The sequence below is a fragment of the Gigantopelta aegis genome, chromosome 8 (assembly GCF_016097555.1).
Source record: "Gigantopelta aegis isolate Gae_Host chromosome 8, Gae_host_genome, whole genome shotgun sequence".
In the NCBI taxonomy this organism is placed as follows: Eukaryota; Metazoa; Mollusca; class Gastropoda; order Neomphalida; family Peltospiridae; genus Gigantopelta; species Gigantopelta aegis.
Genome location: NC_054706.1, coordinates 56,897,994 through 56,921,307, shown reverse-complemented (window position 1 = coordinate 56,921,307; position 23,314 = coordinate 56,897,994). Strand labels below are relative to the sequence as shown.

Genomic DNA, 23,314 nt, shown 5'->3' with positions numbered 1-23,314 from the left:
AGTCGCCAACAAGGCTCTGTTATCGCAAACATTTTACAATGGCTGCAAACTCAGGACAGTTCCTTTAATTGATGAATAGTTTGTATTACATGGTCTTCTCGGATGGAGTGTTTGACACTACTGATGACCTTAAAGTGTCTGTTTTAGTTTGCAGCCATTATAAGTTGTTTTCGTCTAACAAAGCCTTTTTGGTGACTAAAATTTTAGGCTCGGAACCCATTCATCGATCTTGAGGAGATGCCTGCTAAGGGGAAAAAAACGTGTCCGTATATATATTTGACAGTGGTATCAAGGATATATATCTGTCACTAGGTCACTTCATGCTGTATAATTATTACGGTTTTATTATTTAAAAAATCAACTTGATTACATATTAAAACGTTAACTTTCTTAACAATTTCAACACTGTGTACCTTTTAACCAACTGAATACAAAATGCTTGTTTTGTTTAACGACACCACTAGAAAACATTGATTAATTAATCATCGGCTATTGGATATAAAAGATTTGGTCATTCTGGCACGTATTCATCCGAGAAAACCCGCTACATTGTTCCTAATGCAGAAAGGGATCTTTTATATGCACTTTCCCCACAGCCAGGAAAGCAAGTTCATGCCCCTTGTCCAATTGTCCAAGTTTAACTTTTATTGCACTTTCTCGAGCACCGACGGGGTTCGAGCCAATGGGATTCATCTGTGTGTGCGTGTGTGTGTGCGTGTGTGTGTGTGTGTGTGTGTGTGTGTGTGTGTGTGTATATACACACATATATACACATATATATATACATACATACACCTACATACATACATACATACATACACACACACACACACACACACACACACACACACACACATATATATATATATATATATATATATATATATATATATATATATATATATTGTTGTGGCCGCGTCCCAAGGATATCAACAATGTCCAGAGATGACAAAGCCGAAGTGTTCCAGTTTCCAGAATTATAAGTTTGTTTAAAAGTTACGAGTTCATGTTCACAGGTACGTTTTCAACAGATAGATCTCTTCCTATCAGCTCTAGTTATATTAAACCAGTGAGGACTGTATCTTCAATAAATGTAAACAGCTTGCAGTTGTTTGTAAATATTACTTCCATAAAACAAGTTAATTAAATAGAGATGGTAAGTTAATACAATTTGCTTTAAAAACACAAGTTAAAATTAGTCCAGTGTCAGGGATCTTTCATATGCACTTTCCCCACAGCCAGGAAAGCAAGTTCATGTCCCTTGTCCAAGTTTAACTTTTATTGCACTTTCTCGAGCCAACGGGATACAACTGTATACTCACACACACACACACACACACACACACACACACACACACACACACACATATATATATAGGCTTGCATAATACAATTTTTATTCCTAATATATGATATTGACGATACCTAAAAACACTGGTAATAACCTCTATATATTTTATATATTATATATATATATATAGTCAAACCTGTCAAAGCGGCCACCTGTACTCAGCGGTTACCTGCCTTAAGCGGTCACTTGTTTCCCTCCCAAACGATTTATAATATAAATGCACCTGTAATAAGCGGTCACCTGTCTATCACGGCCATCTAAATCGGATCCCAAATCGCTAAAATATCTGTATTAAGCGGCCACAGTTTAGTTTTACTATTATATAAAAGGGATATTTTAACAACAGCAATAAGGTGCAGCAAATAACCGATCTTCACACCTTCAGGAATACTAGTACCCATTCAGTCCCGACATCTCTACTCTGTATCAATTTAAAAAGTATGCCTCTGCAGTGCATCTAATTGCCTCTGGGCAGGCTACGTTTGACATTTGTAGATTCACTTACTATGACAATACACCGCATGGAGTAGGAATTAAATAATTAAATGGAAAAAGAAAACAAACTTGTTGAGAACGTTTAAGTTAATACATTCCATTTGCATTATTTTTGAAGGAGACGCCATGTCAAAAGCTGATTTATTGTCAACTGTGAAGCACACATCCGTTGATTAGCAGTACAGACGGTAAAACAAGAAACGACAACAAAGACTATATATGTGGCAACCTGTACTCAGTGGCCACTTTTATCTACTCCCTTGTGTCATGGTTATGCTCCGTCTGTATAGATCTCTTGTGAGGTCAAAATTTGATTATGGATGCACTGTGTATGGGTCGGCACGCAAGTCTTACTTGCAGATGCTAGATCCTATTCACAACCAGGGACTTAGGCTTTGTCTTGGTGCTTTTAGAACATCTCCTGTAAAGAGCTTGTACGTTGATGCACACGAACCTTGTTTGGGTGCTAGACGTGCAAAGCTTTCTCTGCAGTATGCTACAAAGATTAAATCTTTGCCGAAACATCCTACACATGATGCGGTGTTTGCCAATAAATATATGAAGTTGTTTGATGCAAGGCCGAATGCTATTCGTACATTTGGTCATCGTATTCAGCGGTTTTTGTCGCTTTCCAACATTGATTTAACCGACACTTTGGAAACTCCTTCATATTTTGTTTTACCACCTTGGTATATTACACCACCTAAAATTGTGTTTGATCTTGTGCATCTGAAGAAAGATCGTACAGATGCTGTTGTTTATAAACAAAAATTCATGGAAATTCAAAAGAAAGAAATGTTTTATTTAACGACGCACTCAACACATTTTATTTACGGTTATATGGCGTCAGACATATGGTTAAGGACCACACAGATTTTGAGAGGAAACTACATGGGCTACTCTTTCCGATTAGCAGCAATGGATCTTTTATTTGCGCTTCCCACAGGCAGGATAGCACAAACCATGGCCTTTGTTGAACCAGTTATGGATCACTGGTCGGTGCAAGTGGTTTACACCTACCCACTGAGCCTTGCGGAGCACTCACTCAGGGGTTGGAGTCGGTATCTGGATTAAAAAATCCATGCCTCGACTGGGATCCGAACCCAGTGCCTGCCAGCCTGTAGACCAATTGCCTACCACGACGCCACCGAGGCCGGTGCCTCGGATGAATGGATGGATGCTGTATGCATGCAAGCATGTATATTTGTGTGTGTTCACGCGTGCTTGTATGTGTATCTGGCTATGTCCCAGTTTTGGCGATAAATTAATGTTGACAACCGTCCTCGGTAGTGTCGTTGTTAAGCCATCGGAATTAAGGCTGGTAGGTACTGGGTTCGCAGCCCGGTACCGGCTTCCACTCAGAGCGAGTTTGTTTTATCCACTCGGTGGGTAGGTGTAAGACAACTACTCTTTTCTCTCACTAAACACTAACAACTAACACACTGTCCTAGACAGACAGCCAGATAGATAAGGTGCGTGCCCAGGACAGCATGCTTAAACCTTACTTGGATATAAGCAAGAAAATGAATGAACTGAATGAATGTCGACTTTCACTTACATTTATACGTCGTACTTATCTTAGTCAGCGTATTTCCTACTACTCAACCCACATGGTGATATCCCGGATCTCCTTTCACAAAAATATATTTTGATCACTGGTATATTTGTATGATACATGTATCTCCCCTCTCCTCTCCCCCCCCCCCCCCCCCTCTCGCTCTCTCTCTCTCTCTCTCTCTCTCTCTCTCTCTCTCTCTCTCTCTCTCTCTCTCTCTCTCTCTCTCTCTCTCTCTCTCTCTCTCTCTCTCTCTCTAAGACTATATGTCAATATTACCAAATTGTTTGAAATCCAATAGCCGATGATTAATAAATCAATGTGCTATGTGTATATGTATATGTAAATGTATATGTTTCTGTATGTATATGTATATGTATATGTATATGTATATGTATATGTATATGTATATACATATATGTGTATGCGTATGTGTATGTGCATAGGTATAGGTATATGTATATGTTGGTCCCGAGGATGTCGGGTTTAGAGGGGTTTCACTGTATATCAATGTGTGTGCGTGTGTGTGTGTGTGTGTGTGCGCGCGCGCGCGTGTGTGTATATGTATATAATTGGCAATAACTGGTTTGGTTACTGTCGTATGAATATCGCCATTCGCCATTCTAACCTTTGCAGGATAAAACCGATATCTTAAGGTTTTCATTAGTGGCAATGTATATTTTATATGGACCATTCCACAGACAGGATAACACATACCACGGCATTTCATATACAAATCGGGGTGCAATGACTGGAACGAGAAATAGCGAAATAGGCGTGAACAATATCTTCTACACCAATTCTGCTACATAAGCGTCGAAAGATACTTGCAATTGGAGGGGTCAGTAATGTACAATATAGATTATTAATTAATCATGGTCTGTTGGATGTCAAATGTTTGGTAGTTCTGACACGTAATCATCAGAGGAAACCCGCTACGTTTGTCCTAATGCAGCAGGGGATATTTTGCATGCACTTTCCTACATACATATACAACGGTCTTTTAACAGTTGTGGTGCACTGGTTGGAAGGGAAAAAAACAACGAGTTGAATGTATCCACCCAGATAGTTCGATCCTACGATGCAAGCGCCCCGGGAAAGCTCTCAACCGATTCAGTTAAATCCCACCCCGTGCTAATGCAAACAAATGCAAAGCTATATGTTTTGGCTCTTTAGCTGGATTCACTACAATGTCAGTCTTAAATAACATCACCATAATCTGTCACAGCTAGAGAGTTAGTTCATTTCCCATTCTATGTTTATTTCTATCTCCATCATATGATAAACGTTTTATGTTTACTTTGAGAATTGTCGGTCCAATGTGAATATTAAGCTGAAATTCAAATTTGAACACTGCTGAACAACTCTTTGTCATATGATAAACAATTTATGTTTAGTTTCAGAATTGAGGGTAGCTTGATTTTACACTGTGTATCATATATATGGACGGAGCGTAAGTTGGGAAGTTGCCCCTGAGACGTAATTTGTGGGTTTGATGTCCATTACTGAACACTTGTTTATCATAATGTTTAGTTTCAGATTTGTGGGTCTAATCTGAATATTGAGCTGATCTCCGAATTTCGACGTTTAATGGGGCGTCATGTTCACACAGTCTTGAGCAACCCTAGACTTCATATTTCCATAGAACATGCCCTATAGAATGTATCTGTAGAATTCTATAAAATGTCCAAGTTTAGTTTCAGAATTGATTGACTGTAATCGAGTGTTGTGTAGTTGTTCTGTGTGCCATATATAGGGATGGGGCGTTACCTTGAAATTTGCCCCAGAGCCACCCCGTGTTTGTTATATATGGGTTGAATGTGCACTGCTGAACACTTGTTTATCATATGATAAACATTCTATGTTTAGGTTCAAATTTGTGGGTCTAATCTGAACAATGAGCTGATCTTTGAATTTCGACCTTTAACGGGGCGCCACGTCCACATTACCAAAGAACGTGCACTATAAGATGGATCTGTAGAATTTCATAAACTTTCTATGTTCAGTTTCAGAGCTGCGTGACTCCAATTAAGTATGGTGTAGTTATACTGTGTACCATATATATGGATGGGGCGTTACCTCGAAAGTTGCCCCTGAGCCACCCAGCTTTTGTTATATATGGTGTGACGGAACATGCTCTTAATTTTGTTTTCGCCTGTGGCGATATTAATTGTTTTAGAGGGCCGTGTGCAGTTCCAATATGCACTTAAGCCCAGGTGGGCACTTTGTTACGTAATACCTCCGCGCGACCGTGGTCGAGCTGTGCCTAATACACACCCAGCCCAGATGCGGAGGCCATGTGGCCAGTAGTTACGTAATACCTCCGCGAGTGCGGTTTTTACAACCGTGATTTTGGCGACTAGGCGTCAGCAAGTCTGGCCATCTAAGGAAAATTGTCGTCTTGGTCGCTGTGGAAATATCACTTGTAGGTATTCGGTGCCGCGATGTACCCCCAGGCGATACTGGGAATTTTATAATAAATAGCTAGGGTTTTAGAGATATCAGGGATGAAACATAGGAAGGCTTCCAGGGGTAACGTTGTTCGTCTGGACTTGGTAAATATTATTTCTGCTCTGTTGTATAACCTTGATGTGATTGATGTGACTTTAAATATTTTAATACTGTATTATACCAATATTATTTAGACGGTGCTGCCGGTAATCTGACGCAGTAGACTGTAGGCTCACTGTTCTAATATATATAAAGCTTAACCAGTCATCCTAGAGGACCTAGGTAAACTGTAGGTTATTGTCTTTATTGTGATAGGTACCAGTATTAATTCTGTATTACAAGGTTACTGAATGAGTAGATAAGGGTTAATTAAAAATTAACCAGTTAGGAATAGAGTTGTAATTCCTTTATTAATTAAGTTCCCCTGGAAGCGTTTCTCAATTATCACACGTGTGGGTGTTGTGTCACGGTGAAGTGATTAGAATATTGTATAAACTAGACACCTAGTGATTAACTAATTAAGTGATCAGTTCTGGGTTGTTACTATTTGTTGTTGTTAATTAACTACTGCGGCAGTACATTTGTCAGCGTAGATTAATACAGATTCCAAAGTGTATTGTGTTTTTGTTGTGTTTTCTAGTGAACTAAACGTGCTATATTATATATACTTTATATAAGATCTTATCTCTGTTCATACCTAGAGACGAGCCACGCGGGTATATACTGCCCGATACAGAGAGATCTAATAGATATACAGTTAGGAGAGATATTTGGATAATCGTGTTTTATTCAGTTACGGGTATTATAGGATCCCCGTGACATATGGGATGAATGTGCATTGCTGAATACTTGTTTATCATATGATAACCATTGTATGTTTAGTTTCAAAATTGTTGTTAGCTTGATTTTACACTGTGTACCATGTATAGTGATGAGGCGTTACTTGGCAAGTTGCCCCTGAGCCACACCGTGTTTGTTATATATGTCTTGGATGTGCACTACTGAACATTCGTGTATCATATGATAAACATTCTATGTTTAGTTTCAGAATTGTGGATCTAATCTGAATATTGAGCTGATCTTCGAATTGCGACCGTTAGTATATTTTTGCGTGGATTACCTTTTTGCTTTATTTCCGAGCCATCCCATATTATCGTTTATCCCTAAATCATCCTAAATTGGTTGTTTTCATAGACAAACACTTGTATCTGAATTGAAGTTTTTAAAGAATGTTAATTGAATCTTTCAAAAAAATATATACTGAATGTTGAATGTTGTTCTGTCAGAGCAATATTCAATATTGAATGTTGAACGTTGAATATCGAACCAACTTCCGCTTCCCAATGGCATCTACATGTTGGCTATAAACATTTTTTGAAGTACTTGGAAATTACCTTGAAGAAAGTACGCTACCTAATTGGCCTTGATCCTATGGGACATTTTCAAATTCAAGAGCACCAAAACCAACCCTCTCTCTCTCTCACACCCACCTCAAACCTGTTCCTGTCCTGGACGGAGGAGCCGGCGAATGTCGACACCTGCGCCCATGACAGGCGTGTGCTACAACAGCTTGTTCTGAATGTGCACGTTAAAACATATGACATAACCTGACCTAACAGGATTATTTTCTGTCTCTTTTTTTACTTTTATTTCTAACTTTGGTTGATAAATCAATGGAAGGTGAACTGCTGTCATTGTCATGTAATTATCGAATGCTACGAGATCATCAATATAGCAGAAAGTACAATTAATTTTTTTTGCTATATTGTACGTTTTTTTTGTTGTTTTTTTTGTTGGTTTTTTTGCCAGATTAGATAGAAATTCTGAATTATGTACACTGCAGCTTTGGTAAGGTGATTGCTAAATGACGAAGACAAACAAATATTGTTTTATGTGAGGGTTGCAAAAGTTAGTCAACTATTTTTGCAATATTAAAAACAGAAGGAAAAAGTGGACCTTAGCTTTTGCGGGAGGGTTCGGACGAACCCCCCCCCCCCCCCCCCCCCCCCCGACCTCTCACCCCACCCCCTAAATACGGGCCTGCAGACTGTATGAGGAAAATTGGGAAATTTGTTTCTTCTGTAAAGCTTTAAAACAACTTCATCTGACCCTGAAACCTATTTTAGAAACATTATTTTTCGGGGAATAGGCACAACAGTGTGAGACTATCTATGACAATCCTGGAGTACTGCAGTAATTCTTCCTGGTTTCATATTACCCATTGTAGTATACAGTTATGCTTATTCATAGGTTTCAGTAATTCCCGGGGAAAGAAAACTGTGCACTTACAGTGTTCGAGATTAACAGTATCCCGATATCCCGGTGTCACGGGGATTCTATAATTCCCGTAACCGAATAAAACACGATTATCAAAATGCCTCTCCTACTTGTATATCTATTAGATCTCTCTGTAACAGGCTGTTAACCCTAGTATGGCTCGTCTCTAGGTATGATCAGAGATACGATCTTATATAAAGTATATATTATTATAGCACGTTAGTTCTCTAGAAAACACAACAAAAACACAATACACTTTGGAATCTGTATTATCCTACGCTGACAAATGTACAGCCGTAGTAGTAAATTGATAACAACAATAATAACAACCCAGAACTGATCACTTAATTAGTTAATCTCTAGGTGTCTAGTTACACAATATGCGAATCACTTCACCGTTACACCACACCCACACGTGTGATAATTGAGAAACGCTTACAGGAGAAGTTAATTAATAAAGGAATTACAACACCATTCCTAACTGGTTAATTTATAATTAACCCTTACTACTCGTTCAGTAACGTGTGATAATTTAGAACGCTTCTTGGGGAACTTAATTAATAAAGGAATTACAGCTCTATTCCTAACGGGTTAATTTTTAATTAACCCTAACTACTCATTCAGTAACCTTGTAACACAGAATTAATACTTATCACAATAAAGACAATAACCTACAGTGTACCTAGGGTCTTCTAGGATGACTGGCTAAGCTTTATATTACCAAATACTCATATAATGTTAGAACAAGAAGTCTACGATTTACTTCGTCAGATGACCGAAGACACTGTCTAAAGAATATTGGTATAATACAGTATTAAAATATTTAAAGTCACATCAATCACATCAAGGTTATACACAGAGCAGAAATGATATTTACCAAAGTCCAGACGGACTAACGTTCCCAGGAAGCTTCCTAATTTGTTCTCCTAGATATCTCTAAATCCTAGCTATTTATTCCAAAATCAGAATTGGCCTGGGGGGAACAAGGCGGCACCTCACGTATCATCTCATATTTCATCTCTCCTAGCGTAGGTTTTATTTCTCTCTGATCGTCAGACTACTGACGCCAACGTCGCCAAAATCGCGGTTGTAAAACCCGCACTCGCAGAGGTATTACGTAACTACTCGCCACATGGCCTCCACAGCGGGGCTAAGTGCATATTGGAAAGCCAGATCGCGCAAAGTATTACGTAACAAGTTGTCCACCTGGGCTACGGGCAATAAACTGCACACGGCCCTCTAACACAAATAAAATCGCCACAGGCGAAAACAAATTAAGAGCATGTACCGTGACACACCCCCACCTCAAAAAGGATATTTCCTCTACTCTAGGAATAGGGAAATATACTACATTAAAACAAAGGGGTGCGTTAACCGACGCATACGGGCATTTATAACACATGTAATAATAAGGTGACTACCAGTAATCACACTGAGTCTCTGAGTCCCTGGTATACAAAAAATATATATAAACAAAACAGAAATAAAGAATGTCACCACATTATCATAACGTTCAACTTCGGGACAGGGCATCAGCGATTACATTGGATGTGCCCTTAATGGTAATTGGGTATTCTTGCAGAAGAAGACTCCATCTCAAAACTCTCTGGTTGGAGGCTTTCATTAGGATGGTCCAGTCCGTCTTCGTCTTCTTGGAACAGCACAGCTCCAGCACCCACGTCACTGGCACCCACAGCTAGCTTGAACGGCATTCGGTAGTCTGGTGCTGCCATCACGGGAGACGAGTAGCGCATCTGCTTGATACGGTTGAATGACTTCTCGCCTTCACCTGACCAATGGAACTTCGTTTCCTTCCTTTTCAGCGTCGCACGTTTTCCCGGTTTTCTCCGATAGGCATGATGTCGAATCGGGGTAGCGTTGGGTTCCAAGCGCACATCTTGGCTTAAGGTATTGGTAACCGTTGGAAGGTTCTGACAAATGGAAACATTGTCTTGTTTCAACGTAGTCAACTTTGCTCGCTGGGGGTTCAAGTCTGCTAGAATCTGGCCGTTGGCCAACTTGACCTCTGCAGTCTTGACGTCATCACAGGAAATTGAGTGTCTCTCAATTTGGACCGGTCTTTCTGGAACTATCGGCAGTCTGTCAAAATAACCTTTTAGCAAATTGATGTGACAATACCTACTTTTCCTAACCCTATCAGGAGTGTTTATCACATACCCTGTCTCATTAACTCGTTTGTGCACAACATAGGGCCCGAAATACCTGTTCTGCACAGAACCCCGTTTAATGGGAAGGTACAGCAGCACCTTATCCCCTGGTTTAAATTCCCGACTCTTAGCCTTCCTATCAAACACTGATTTTATTTTGCTCTGAGCATGGCTCAGTTGCGTCCTAGCTAGTTCGGTCGCCGGCAACCTCCGATCTCTAACTCTCTTATTTATTAATACTCCCTTGACCACAGTTAACAAGGTAGTGCGAACTGCCAACAAAATTGGATCAGCCCCCTGCTCTAGTACTAGCTCTTGTCTAATACAAGGTAAGTCCCCTCTATCAAACACAACTGGTTCAATTCCCCTCTGCGGGAGATCAACATGTTCTACCACATTTACTCTGTCAGTTGACTTATCTACCATTTTACTGACAACCTCATCCACTCCACTTTCATGGCTCACACACGTATCAGACAAATCACAAATATCCTCTAGATCCCGTGATAACCTACTGGTCATATCCCTAGTCATTACACACGCAGGATATTTAATCTCATCAACCTCACACTCTTCGATTGCTAACGTGCTGTCTTTAATTAACAGTTGGTCACATTTCGGCTGACAACACTGACTAGTCAAATCATTTCCCAACAAAACTCCTATGTTTTCAACAGGCAAGTCCTTCACAACACCCATATATGACTGGTCCCGTCACAAACTTCGAACACAAGAAACCTTATGTAACCTGACAACCATATTTTCTCCAGTAACCGAGGTTAAACCAAACTACGTCCTATGTCTGAATTTTCAATACCAGCTAAACACTCTTGCGTTATCAGACTCTGACTACACCCGGTATCTCTATAGATTGATATTGCCTTAGGACACAACTCTTGTTTCACATCACAAACCATACCAGTGGACACATACGGGTTTACTTTCTCTGCCATGGGACTAACCATTAACTCTCTCGCTAACGGAGCTGACCTCACTAAACCGACCACTTGCGCATTATCGCGTTTCCTTTTAAAACAGTCTCCGATAAGATGGTTATCCTTTTTACAGTAACTGCACTGTGGACGAAAAGTTCGTGCATTGGCTGATAATGCAGGTCTATCCTTACTTTGCCCACCAGGTGCATTCCTTGCCTGACTAGCTGACCAACTAGATGACTCTCCCCGATAGTTACTTTCCCGAGAAAAACCTGGCTGAAATTTCTTCTTATCACCCTGTTGTAAAGAGCTACCCGGTACTGCCTGAGCTTTGTGTATTAACACGTAATCATCTGCCACTATACCTGCCTCCTCTATCTTTTTGACATCACGATCCTCTAAATGAATACGTAAGCTAACCGGTAATCCATTTTTAATGTCCTGTAAGATCAACAACTCCCGTAACTCGGTATATGACTCTACCTGATGAAAAACAACCCATTTATCAAACATCCCTGCCTTCTTAGCCACAAACTCACTATAAGACTGACCCTGCGTTTTTCTCAACTCGCTATACCGTAAACGATAATCCTCAGGTCGTAATTCATAAGCCCTCAACACTGCAGCCGTAACCAGGTCGTACTGACTTGCTCGCTCATCACTCATTGAATTATAAGCTATACTAGCCTTCCGCTTAAACTTAGACACGGCTAACAATGTCCACTTAGACTGCGGCCAATTTAGCTGCTTAGCGGCCCGTTCAAAAAGTTGAAAGAACATGTCTATCTCCTGATCGTCAAATACAGGCACTGATCTATAAGTCTCCGACATGTTAAACCCATTTCCGGCTTCTCGTCTGACTTCTTCAGTATTCAACTTTAACTCATGTTCCACTTTTAATTTTTCTAGCTGGAATTCTCTATTCCTTTCTTCTTTCTCTCTATCCCTATCTTCTCTTTCTCTCTCCCTTTCTCTATCCCTCTCTCTATCTTCCCTATCTCTATCTTCTTTTTCTCTCTCTCTCTCTATCCCTCTCTCTATCTCTCTCTTCTCTCTCTCTATCTAATGCACGTTCTTCTCTTTCTCTCTCTTTCTCTTCTCTTTCGTACTCAAGCTTTTTAAAAGCTAATTGTTGTTCCACACTTAACTCATTTATCTCTATCTCTGGAACAATCTCACTGTCTTCCATAACAGGCCTATCACCAAAAACTTCCTGGATAATAATTGTCTTTATATCACCTAAGGTTTTAGCTGATGTTAAATCAATTTCTCGCTCACCCGCGATTTCAACTAACTCGGCCTTACGTGCTCGCTTAATCTCCACTACACTGAGCGTAGGCCTATCCAGCAAATTCTTATCCATTTTTAGATATGACGCACTTATTATTAATTAATTTTCTAGTGAACAACGTACTACTTCTGGTTAATTTGTAAAATTAATTTATAAAGCCCCCATTTACAAACAATACTTTTTTAAATATGCATGTCCCGTTTCAGATCCGGGACGAGCGCCCCAATTTTCTACTCCTGTCACGGGGATTCTATAATTCCCGTAACCGAATAAAACACGATTATCAAAATGCCTCTCCTACTTGTATATCTATTAGATCTCTCTGTAACAGGCTGTTAACCCTAGTATGGCTCGTCTCTAGGTATGATCAGAGATACGATCTTATATAAAGTATATATTATTATAGCACGTTAGTTCTCTAGAAAACACAACAAAAACACAATACACTTTGGAATCTGTATTATCCTACGCTGACAAATGTACAGCCGTAGTAGTAAATTGATAACAACAATAATAACAACCCAGAACTGATCACTTAATTAGTTAAGCTCTAGGTGTCTAGTTACACAATATGCGAATCACTTCACCGTTACACCACACCCACACGTGTGATAATTGAGAAACGCTTCCAGGAAAAGTTAATTAATAAAGGAATTACAACACCATTCCTAACTGGTTAATTTATAATTAACCCTTACTACTCGTTCAGTAACGTGTGATAATTTAGAACGCTTCTTGGGGAACTTAATTAATAAAGGAATTACAGCTCTATTCCTAACGGGTTAATTTTTAATTAACCCTAACTACTCATTCAGTAACCTTGTAACACAGAATTAATACTTATCACAATAAAGACAATAACCTACAGTGTACCTAGGGTCTTCTAGGATGACTGGCTAAGCTTTATATTACCAAATACTCATATAATGTTAGAACAAGAAGTCTACGATTTACTTCGTCAGATGACCGAAGACACTGTCTAAAGAATATTGGTATAATACAGTATTAAAATATTTAAAGTCACATCAATCACATCAAGGTTATACACAGAGCAGAAATGATATTTACCAAAGTCCAGACGGACTAACGTTCCCAGGAAGCTTCCTAATTCGTTCTCCTAGATATCTCTAAATCCTAGCTATTTATTCCAAAATCAGAATTGGCCTGGGGGAACAAGGCGGCACCTCACGTATCATCTCATATTTCATCTCTCCTAGCGTAGGTATTATTTCTCTCTGATCGTCAGACTACTGACGCCAACGTCGCCAAAATCGCGGTTGTAAAACCCGCACTCGCAGAGGTATTACGTAACTACTCGCCACATGGCCTCCACAGCGGGGCTAAGTGCATATTGGAAAGCCAGATCGCGCAAAGTATTACGTAACAAGTTGTCCACCTGGGCTACGGGCAATAAACTGCACACGGCCCTCTAACACAAATAAAATCGCCACAGGCGAAAACAAATTAAGAGCATGTACCGTGACACCCGGGGATACCAGAATTTAATTTTGAATACCAGACTTCAATAACCCAGTATCCCACTGGGATACCATATAATGTTTTTTGTTTTTTTTAATCCTGAGTTTTTATTTTTCGCTGAAACCATGAAAGTCATCATTTACTAATGAAGTTGAGTAACAATATTTTTAAGCTCGTACCTAGTCTAATGCTACACTAGAGCAATAGCAACGTAGCAATAAACTGGGAATGAGAACAATGCTGTCCAAGTTTGTTACGATGTAATATATGAATTTCATTTAAGTGGGATACTAAATTCTCAGGCGGGATACCAGATTTTGAAATGTTAGTATCCAACTGGGATACTGCCCAAAATTTTAAATCTCAAACACTGAAACTTAATATGTATTTTTTTTCCACTTCATAATAAAACCAAACCATGTATTTCATATGTAAACAGAAATGTTTGTAAAATACCACACACACAAACAAATAAAAACAAAAAAAAACACACACACACAAACACACACACGTATATATTGTTATGCGAACTTTGTTTAGTGTCAATGTGTCTAATCATGTATTAAATGATGTTCAGAATTTTTTGGAGAATAGCTTTAATAATTCTTCCTGGTTTCATTTACTCATTGTCGTATACCGTTATCCTTATTCGTGGGCTTCAGTAATTCCCGGGGAAAGAAAACTGCGCGCTGTTAATAAGTGTGTATATTTGAAGTTTGTTTGTTGGTGAGATGGGTGGGTGGTGGTTGGTGGGTTTAGGTGGGGATGAGTGTATAATAGAACATATCTCGCAGAACTTATTTTGTATAGTAAATTTTTGTTTAATTAATTTACATGTCTATTCCAAAATTATAAACTATGAGAACTTGGGCTAAATATTTTTTTCTATCTTTATCATTAATATCCACACATACATGTATAACTTCGTGATAATAACAATTGTAAATACTGAATGAACATTTAGATCTGTATACCAAAATGATAATGTTTAATTTTGTATTGTAACTCTGTCACTTCATCCCTGTGGTTGGGACACATAACAAATGTAAACAGGGGTTCTGTGAATACATATTTAAAAAAAGAAAAGAAAAAAAAAGTATTTTTCTATTTCATAATAAAGCCATATATAGATTTTAAAAGGTGAGACGTTAATACAATATTGAATTGAATTGAATATATTGCACTTGTTAATAGAAACGTTTGTAAAATACCAATAGTGAATAAATCATTCCGATGTTTTGACGCTTCGATTAAACAACGTATTTATATAATGACGCAAACAAATAATGGAACACAGGTATGTGAGACTAAATTTGATTTACTGTTCGAAAGGTTAAAGATCACATTGATTTATTAAACATCGGCTATAAGTATGTCAAACATTTGGTAATTTGGAACTCGGTGGCGTCGTGGTTAGGCAATCGGTCAACAGGCTGGTAGGTACTGGGTTCGGATCCCAGTCGAGGCATGGGATTTTTAATCCAGATACCGACTCCAAACCCTGGGTGAGTGCCCCGCAAGGCTCAATGGGTAGGTGTAAACCACTTGCACCGACCAGTGATCCATAACTGGTTCAACAAAGCCCATGATTTGTGTTATCCTGCCTGTGTGAAGCGCAAATAAAAGATCCCTTGCTGCTAATCGAAAAGAGTAGCCCATGAAGTGGCGACAGCGGGTTTCCTCTCAAAATCTGTGTGGTCCTTAACCATATGTCTGACGCCATATAACCGTAAATAAAATGTGTTGAGTGCGTCGTTAAATAAAACATTTCTTTCTTTGAACATATAGTCTTAAAGAGGAAACCCGCTACTTTTTTTTCTTTTAGTAACAAGGGATATTTAATATGCACCATCCCACAGATAGGATAGCACATACCACGGTCTTTGATATACCAGTCGTGGGGCGTTGGCTGGAACGAGAAATAAGTCCAACCGACGGGGATCGATCCTGGACCGACCTCGCAGTAAGCGTGCGTGTTACCAATGGGCTACATCCCACCCCTTTTCGAGTAGTAATGCCTGTAATATATATTGTGGTAATGAATGTCAGTATAGTGTCACTGAGTTTGTTCAATTTGGCTTGAAGTGAAAAAAGAAAAAGAAAAAACCCGGAAAAATGTATTGCAAACAACACACACACACACACACACACACACACACACACACACACACACACATACACGCGCGCACACACACACACAGACGTATAATTATACTGTTTTACCACTGGGCTACATCCCACCCCTTTTCGAGTAGTAATGTCTGTAATATATATTGTGGTAATGAATGTCAGTATAGTGTCACTGAGTTTGTTCAATTTGGCTTGAAGTGAAAAAAGAAAAAGAAAAAGAAACCGGAAAAATGTATTGCAAACAACACACACACACACACACACACACACGCACACACACACGCACGCACACACACACACAGACGTATAATTATACTGTTTTACCACTGGGCTACATCCCACCCCCTTTCGAGTAGTAATGCCTGTAATATATATTGTGGTAATGAATGTCAGTATCGTGTCACTGAGTTTGTTCAATTTGGCTTGAAGTAAAAAAAGAAAACGGAAAAATGTATTGCAAACAAAACACACACACACACACACACACACACACACACACACACAAACTCACTCACTTCCTACGCCAGTGTCTAACCTTTTCTGCTAGCGGACACAGACAGGAGAGCACATACCAAGGCCTTTGATATAACAGTCGCGATGCATTGGTTGGGACGGAAACCCCAAAGAGAGAATGGTTTCCCTTGTGTAGTTTGATCCTACGACGCAAGCACCCCAGGCGAGCGCACGACCGACTGAGCTAGATCTCGCCCTGCTTCTACCCACCCACCCCGTATTTTATATATAAAAAACCGGACTATATAATAACCTTTCATAGGGAAAACTACGCGTTTGTTAAAACTGAAATTGTGTTTGTATTTTCAGATAGTATCTGATGTAACAATAATGGTGTCAGAGAAGAGATTGTAGTTTTAAAATCGTAGGCATGTTATGTCTGAATTATGCGAGTTCTTTGGGGGCGAGGGGAACGTAACAGAAAAAATAGGTAATAGCGTAAGTTGACATTGCAGTGTTGTTTCGATACACGTAGACCCTACACACAGGGCTTGTTATCTTTAGAATCACACGCAATTACTGTACGGTCAGTCGGTAGTTCCTAAAATTCCAGGTTAATCTTGATGACCTAGGATAGTGTTTCCCCCATTTTTCCTACTCACACCGGTTGATTTTTAGGAAATATTTATCGCTAATATAAAATACAGTCAAACCTGTCGTAGCGGCCACCTGCAATTAGCAGTCACCTGCTTTAAGCGTCCACTTTTCCCTCCCAAACGATTTATAATGTAAATGCACCTGTAATAAGCGATAACCTGTCTAACGCGGCCAGCGGCCACTTAAATCGGATCCCAAATAGCTCAAATACCTGTATTAAGGGTCACAGTAAATGTTTACTATTATGTAAAGGGATGTTTTAACAACAGCAATCAGGTGCAGCAAACAACCGATCTTCACACACTCATGAATACTAGTACCCATTCCGTCCAGACATCTCTACTGTTTATCACTTAAGAAAGTTAAAAAAAAGTAAAGTTTGTTTTATTTAACGACGCCACTAGATCACATTGTTTTTTTTATCTTATCATCGGCAATTGGACGTCAAACATATGGTCATTCTGACACTGGGTTTTTTAGAGGAAACCCGCTGTCGCCACATAGGCTACTCTTTTACGACAGGCAGCAAGGGATCTTTTATTTGCACTTCCCACAGGCAGGATAGCACAAACCATGGCCTTTGTTGAACCAGTTATGAATCACTGGTCGGTGCAAGTGGTTTACACCTACCCATCGAGCCTTGCGGAGCACTCACTCAGGGTTTGGCGTCTGTATCTGGAATAAAAATCCCATGCCTCGACTAGGATCCGAACCCAGTACCTAACAGCCTGTATAGCGATAGCCTAACCACGACGCCACCGAGGCCGGTCTTAAGAAAGTATGATTCTAGAATGGATCGAATTGCCTCTGGGCAGGCTACGCCTGATATTTGTGATGCATTTATTATGACAATACACCGCATGAAGTAGGAATTAAATAATTAAATGGAAAAAGAAAACAAACTTGTTGAGAACGGTTAATTTACTACATTCCATTTGCATTATTTCTGAAGGAGACGACATGTCAAAAGTTGATTTATATTCCACTGTGAAGCACAAATCCGTTGATTAGCAGTGCAGACGATAAAACAAGAAACAGCAACAAATGTTTTAAAGCTTATATATGTGGCAACCTGTAACCAGCGGCCACATGTCTTAAGCAGCCACTTTTATCTACTCCCTTGTGACAGGTTTGACGTGTGTGTGTGTGTGTGTGTGTGTGTGTGTGTGTGTGTGTGTGTGTGTGTGTGTGTGTGTATTATTGTGGCCGCCTCTCAAGGATATCAACAATGTTCAGAGAATATAAACAACATCCACAGATAACAAAGCCGAAGTGTTCCAGTTTCCAGAATTATACCTTTAAGTACCAGGATATGACATTGTATAAATGAAAATAAAATAATGTTTACAGGTAAGTTTCCAACAGATAGGGCGGGACGTAGCCCAGTGGTACAGAGTTCGCTCGATGCGCGGTCGGTGTGGGATCGATTCCCGTTGGTGGGCCCATTGGGCTATTTCTCGTTCCAGCCAGTGCACCACGACTGATATATCAAAGGCCGTGGTATGTACTACCCTATCTGTGGGATGGTGCATATAAAAGATCCCTTGCTGCTAATAGAAAAGAGTAGCCCATGAAGTGGCGACAGCGGGATTCCTCCCTCAATATCTGTGTGGTCCTTAACAATATGTCTGACGCCATATAACCGTAAATAAAATGTGTTGAGTGCGTCGTTAAATAAAACATGTCTTTCTTTTTTTCCAACAGATAGATAGATCTCTTCCTTCTAGCCAGTTGTATTAAACCAGTACTGGCTGTATCTCCAATAAATGTAAACGTAATGCAGCTTTGCTGATACATATTACTTCAATAAACCAAGTTAATTAAATAGAGATGGTAAATTTAAAAAAAAAATACTTTAAAAATATATTAGAATTACTCTGGTGTCCATTTAAATGTATGTAACGCAACAAAAGTTAAACTTGGAAAATTGGACAAGGGGACATGAACTTGCTTTCCTGTCTGTGGGAAAGTGCATATAAATAATCCCTTGCTGCATTAGGAACAATGTAGCGGGTATCCTCTGACGACTGCGTGTCAGAATGACCAAATCTTTGATATCCAATAGCCGATGATTAATTAATCAATGTTTTCTAGTGGCGTCGTTAAACAAAACAAGCATTTTGTATTCAGTTGGTTAAAAGGTACACAGTGTTGAAATTGTTAAGAAAGGTAACGTTTTAATATGTTACTTCAAGTTGATTTTTTAAATAATAACCGTAATAATTATACAGCATGAAGTGACCTAGTGACAGATATATATCCTTGATACCACTGTCAAATATATATACGGAAACGTTTTTTTCCCCTTAGCAGGCATCTCCTCAAGATCGATGAATGGGTTCCGAGCCTAAAATGAAAGGAAGATTGAATACAATTAAGACCAGTGTTGCCATGTACTATTGTTTCCTATGTTTATTACCCTTACGTATAACTGAATAAAGCTATTCTTCAGCGAATATGTATCACCACTTTTCTTTTCCGAGGATTTTGTTAATGTTAGTCTTAGTGGTTAAAAGATACACGGCGGTAACAATGCAATCTCTGTAATACAATTCCGAATGGATTTCACATAAGACAGCACTGGGGAGTTACCTGCCTAATAGTACATCTTAAAAACCAAACAGGCAAATATTACCAAGTGCTTATGGGGGGGGGGGGGGGGGGGGGGGGGGGGGGGGGGGGAGTGGTGGGGGTGTAGCCGTCAAAATATATAAAGCTGGTTGACCTTTTTTTTCAGTTAGCAGCAAACTCAACAATGGTGGATCCAAGAGGAAGACCTGCCCCATCTAAAAATTAAAGTGTTTGGTTTTTCAAAGTTTATTTACAATTTTCATTGAAGTGCCTTTTACGGGGAATAATTGCGCTTGGTTTACACTAGCTCGAATGTCCCCTAGCCCTCCCCTGTTTAAATGTTGTCAAGGGGATTCAATAGATGCATCCATCTCTAGTTCTCCCTGACAACATATAAACAGGAGAGCTAGGGGACACTCGAGCTAGGTCTACACCAGATCGACTTGTTTGAATCCTCCTCGGGATAGGGAGTTTTTATAAAATAATTTATCCAAAAGGGGTGGGGAAACACAAATCCATTTTCAGCAGGCTCTTTTGTCTAGACCCGTGCTCATAAAACTTTTAGAGTCCGTACTCAGTATTTAATGACGTCACACGCATACAATGTGTATGGTGTTGTCATGTCATTAGTGTCTCAGACTCTATTAGAGTCTCGAGTCTAGACTCTAAACGTTTTATAAGCACCAGGCCAGGTCTGTAACTGGTGCTAACCTGCACACGGGTTACTACATACTATACTTATTTCGATGCCTGGCAAGGCAATATATCGTGACTTTATTATCTACTTACTGTTTGCAAATCATGAAGGTTAAAGGGACATTCCTGAGTTTGCTGCAATATTTAAGATGTTATCGACTAACAGAGACTTTTTAACGATTGTAATTACATATCAAATTTATATATTTTTCTGCATAATATATTAGTGGCTGTATATTAAGTGTCCAGTTTTCTTTCCTCTGAAACCCATGACTAAGCATCCCAGTGGGATACTGGGTTATTGAAGTCTGGTATCCAAAATTAAATTCTGGTATCCCCGGGATATCGGGATACTGTTAATCTCGAACACTGTAAGTGCACAGTTTTCTTTCCCCGGGAATTACTGAAACCTATGAATAAGCATAACTGTATACTACAATGGGTAATATGAAACCAGGAAGAAATACTGCAGTACCCCAGGGTTGTCGTATATAATCTCGCACTGTTGTGTCTATTCTCCGAAAAATAATGTTTCTAAAATATGTTTCAGGGTCAGTTGAAGGTGTTTTAAAGCTCGAACAACGATCTTTACAGAAGAAACAAATTCCCCAATTTTCCCCATACAGTCTGAAGGCCCGTATTTAGAGGGTGGGGGTGGGGGGTCGGGGGAGGGGGGGTTGGTCCGAACCCTCCCGCAAAATCTAAGGTTCACTTTTTTCCTCTGTTTTTAATATTGCAACCTAATGTTTGCAACCCTCCCATAAAACAATATTTGTTTGTCTTCGTCATTTAGCAATCCCCTTACCAAAGCTGCAGTGTACATAATTCGGAATTTCTATCTAATGTGGAAATTTCTTTTAATAATAAATAAATAAAATAAACGTACATATAGCAAAAATGTTTAATTGTACTTTCTGCTATATTGATGATCTCGTAGCATTCGATAATTACATGACAATGACAGCAGTTCACTTTCCATTAATTTATTAACCAAAGTTAGAAATAAAAGTTAACAGACAGAAAATAATCCTGTTAGGTCAGGTTAGGCCATACGTTTTAACGTGAACATTCAGAACAAGCTGTTGTAGCACACGCCTGTCATGTACGCAGGTGTCGACATTCGCCAGCTCCTCCGTCCAGGACAGGAACAGGTTTGAGGTGGGTGAGAGAGAGAGAGAGAGAGAGGGGGGGGGGATGGGGATGGGGAGGGTTGGTTTTGGTGCTCTTGAATTTGAAAATGTGCCGTAGGATCATGGCCAATTAGGTTGCGTACTTTCTTCAAGGTAATTTCCAAGTACTTCAAAAAATGTTTATAACCAACATATAGATGCCATTTTAATGATATGGCGCATCAGTGACAAAACTGAAATGGGAAGCTATACCTTATGTAATACCTTTTGCTGAAAACGTTTGAAGACTACAGCTGTACTCTTAACAGGGGATGCATGTGTTGGTGGTGATTGGTGATGATACAATTTTTATGAACGTAATGTCATTCGTTTTTTTTATATAAAATGTAAATAGGTTCTTGGAGGGAAATCCCCATAATTTCTAACTCGTTTTAAATCAAAATTTGCGTCATTAACAGACAAATGATTCCTTTCATTCTATTAAAGTGGTACCAGCACTGGTACAATGCGTGACAAGCGCACGTGCATACCCAGTGCTTTATACTGGCACAGGTTCAAGGGGACTGTAGAAATTTGTGTTCTATGCCACACCTGAACTTTCAAGTGCCTATGGAAACCTATAACAGACTAGATAAGATATATGTAGGAAATTTTAAAATATTTGTTTTTGTTTAACGACATCACTAGAGCACATTGATTTATTAATCAACGGTTATTGGCAATTGTATTGTTTTAGAGAAGAAACCAGCACCATTCCACATACATGATAGCACATACCACGGTCTTTCATATACCAGTCGTTGTTCACTGGCTGGAACGGGAAATAGCACACTGGGTCCACCGACAGGGATCGATCCTAGACCGATTGCACATTTTATACGAGCGCTTTACCACTGGGCTACGTCCCGGCCCGATGTGTCTTGGAAATATTGCGATATGTATAGTGCATATATAAAAGATCCCTTGCTGCTAATGGAAAAATGTAGCGGGTTTTATCACACAAGATAACTATGACGTGTTTCAGTAGCTGGAAGGATGGAGCATCTGCATCTGGTCTGGTGTTAGGCAATGGCACGCGTCACATCAGAGTAGCACTTTCATGCATCTCAAGTTGTCATTTTAACTTTTTTTAAAGAAAGCAGAGGTAGTGTCACATCCTGTGAAATTGTCTACAATACTGGAAGCACTCTCTATTGTTTAAAAACTAGAACACCATAAAAAAAAGCACACCCCACAAAAAAAAAAAAAATAATAATAATAATAATAATAACAATAAAAAAAAACCCGTAACAAATAGCTGGTAATATGATGGAGTTTTTAAAACACATTTGGGCCATCTCCTAAATGCCTACAGTTAACAGTTTTATTATTAATAATAATTTTAAAAAACAACAAACAGGGCAAAAGTTGTTTTACACATAAAAATAATTTCAATGCAAATTTGTTTTTAATAATAATAATAATTAAAAAATACGATTTTCAAATGTTCATTCCACTGAAATTATTTTGTAAAGCGGATGATTTGCAATACGGTAAATAGCGGTCAGGAGTTTGTCAATGATGCGCTCTTTCTATGATGCGTCTAACATATACTAAGTATAGACCGGTAGTATAGTAATAATAGGGTTTATAAATACGTGTAATACATACCTAACAGGACATAAACGGGTAATAA

At 39.2% G+C, this 23,314-nt stretch overlaps 1 protein-coding gene across 1 annotated transcript in view; it reads right to left on the bottom strand.

Annotated features, from left to right (window-relative positions):
* LOC121378598 (cholesterol transporter ABCA5-like) overlaps nucleotides 1-23,314 on the bottom strand; it is a 196,305-nt gene that overhangs the window by 86,072 nt on the left and 86,919 nt on the right. The window lies entirely within an intron of this gene.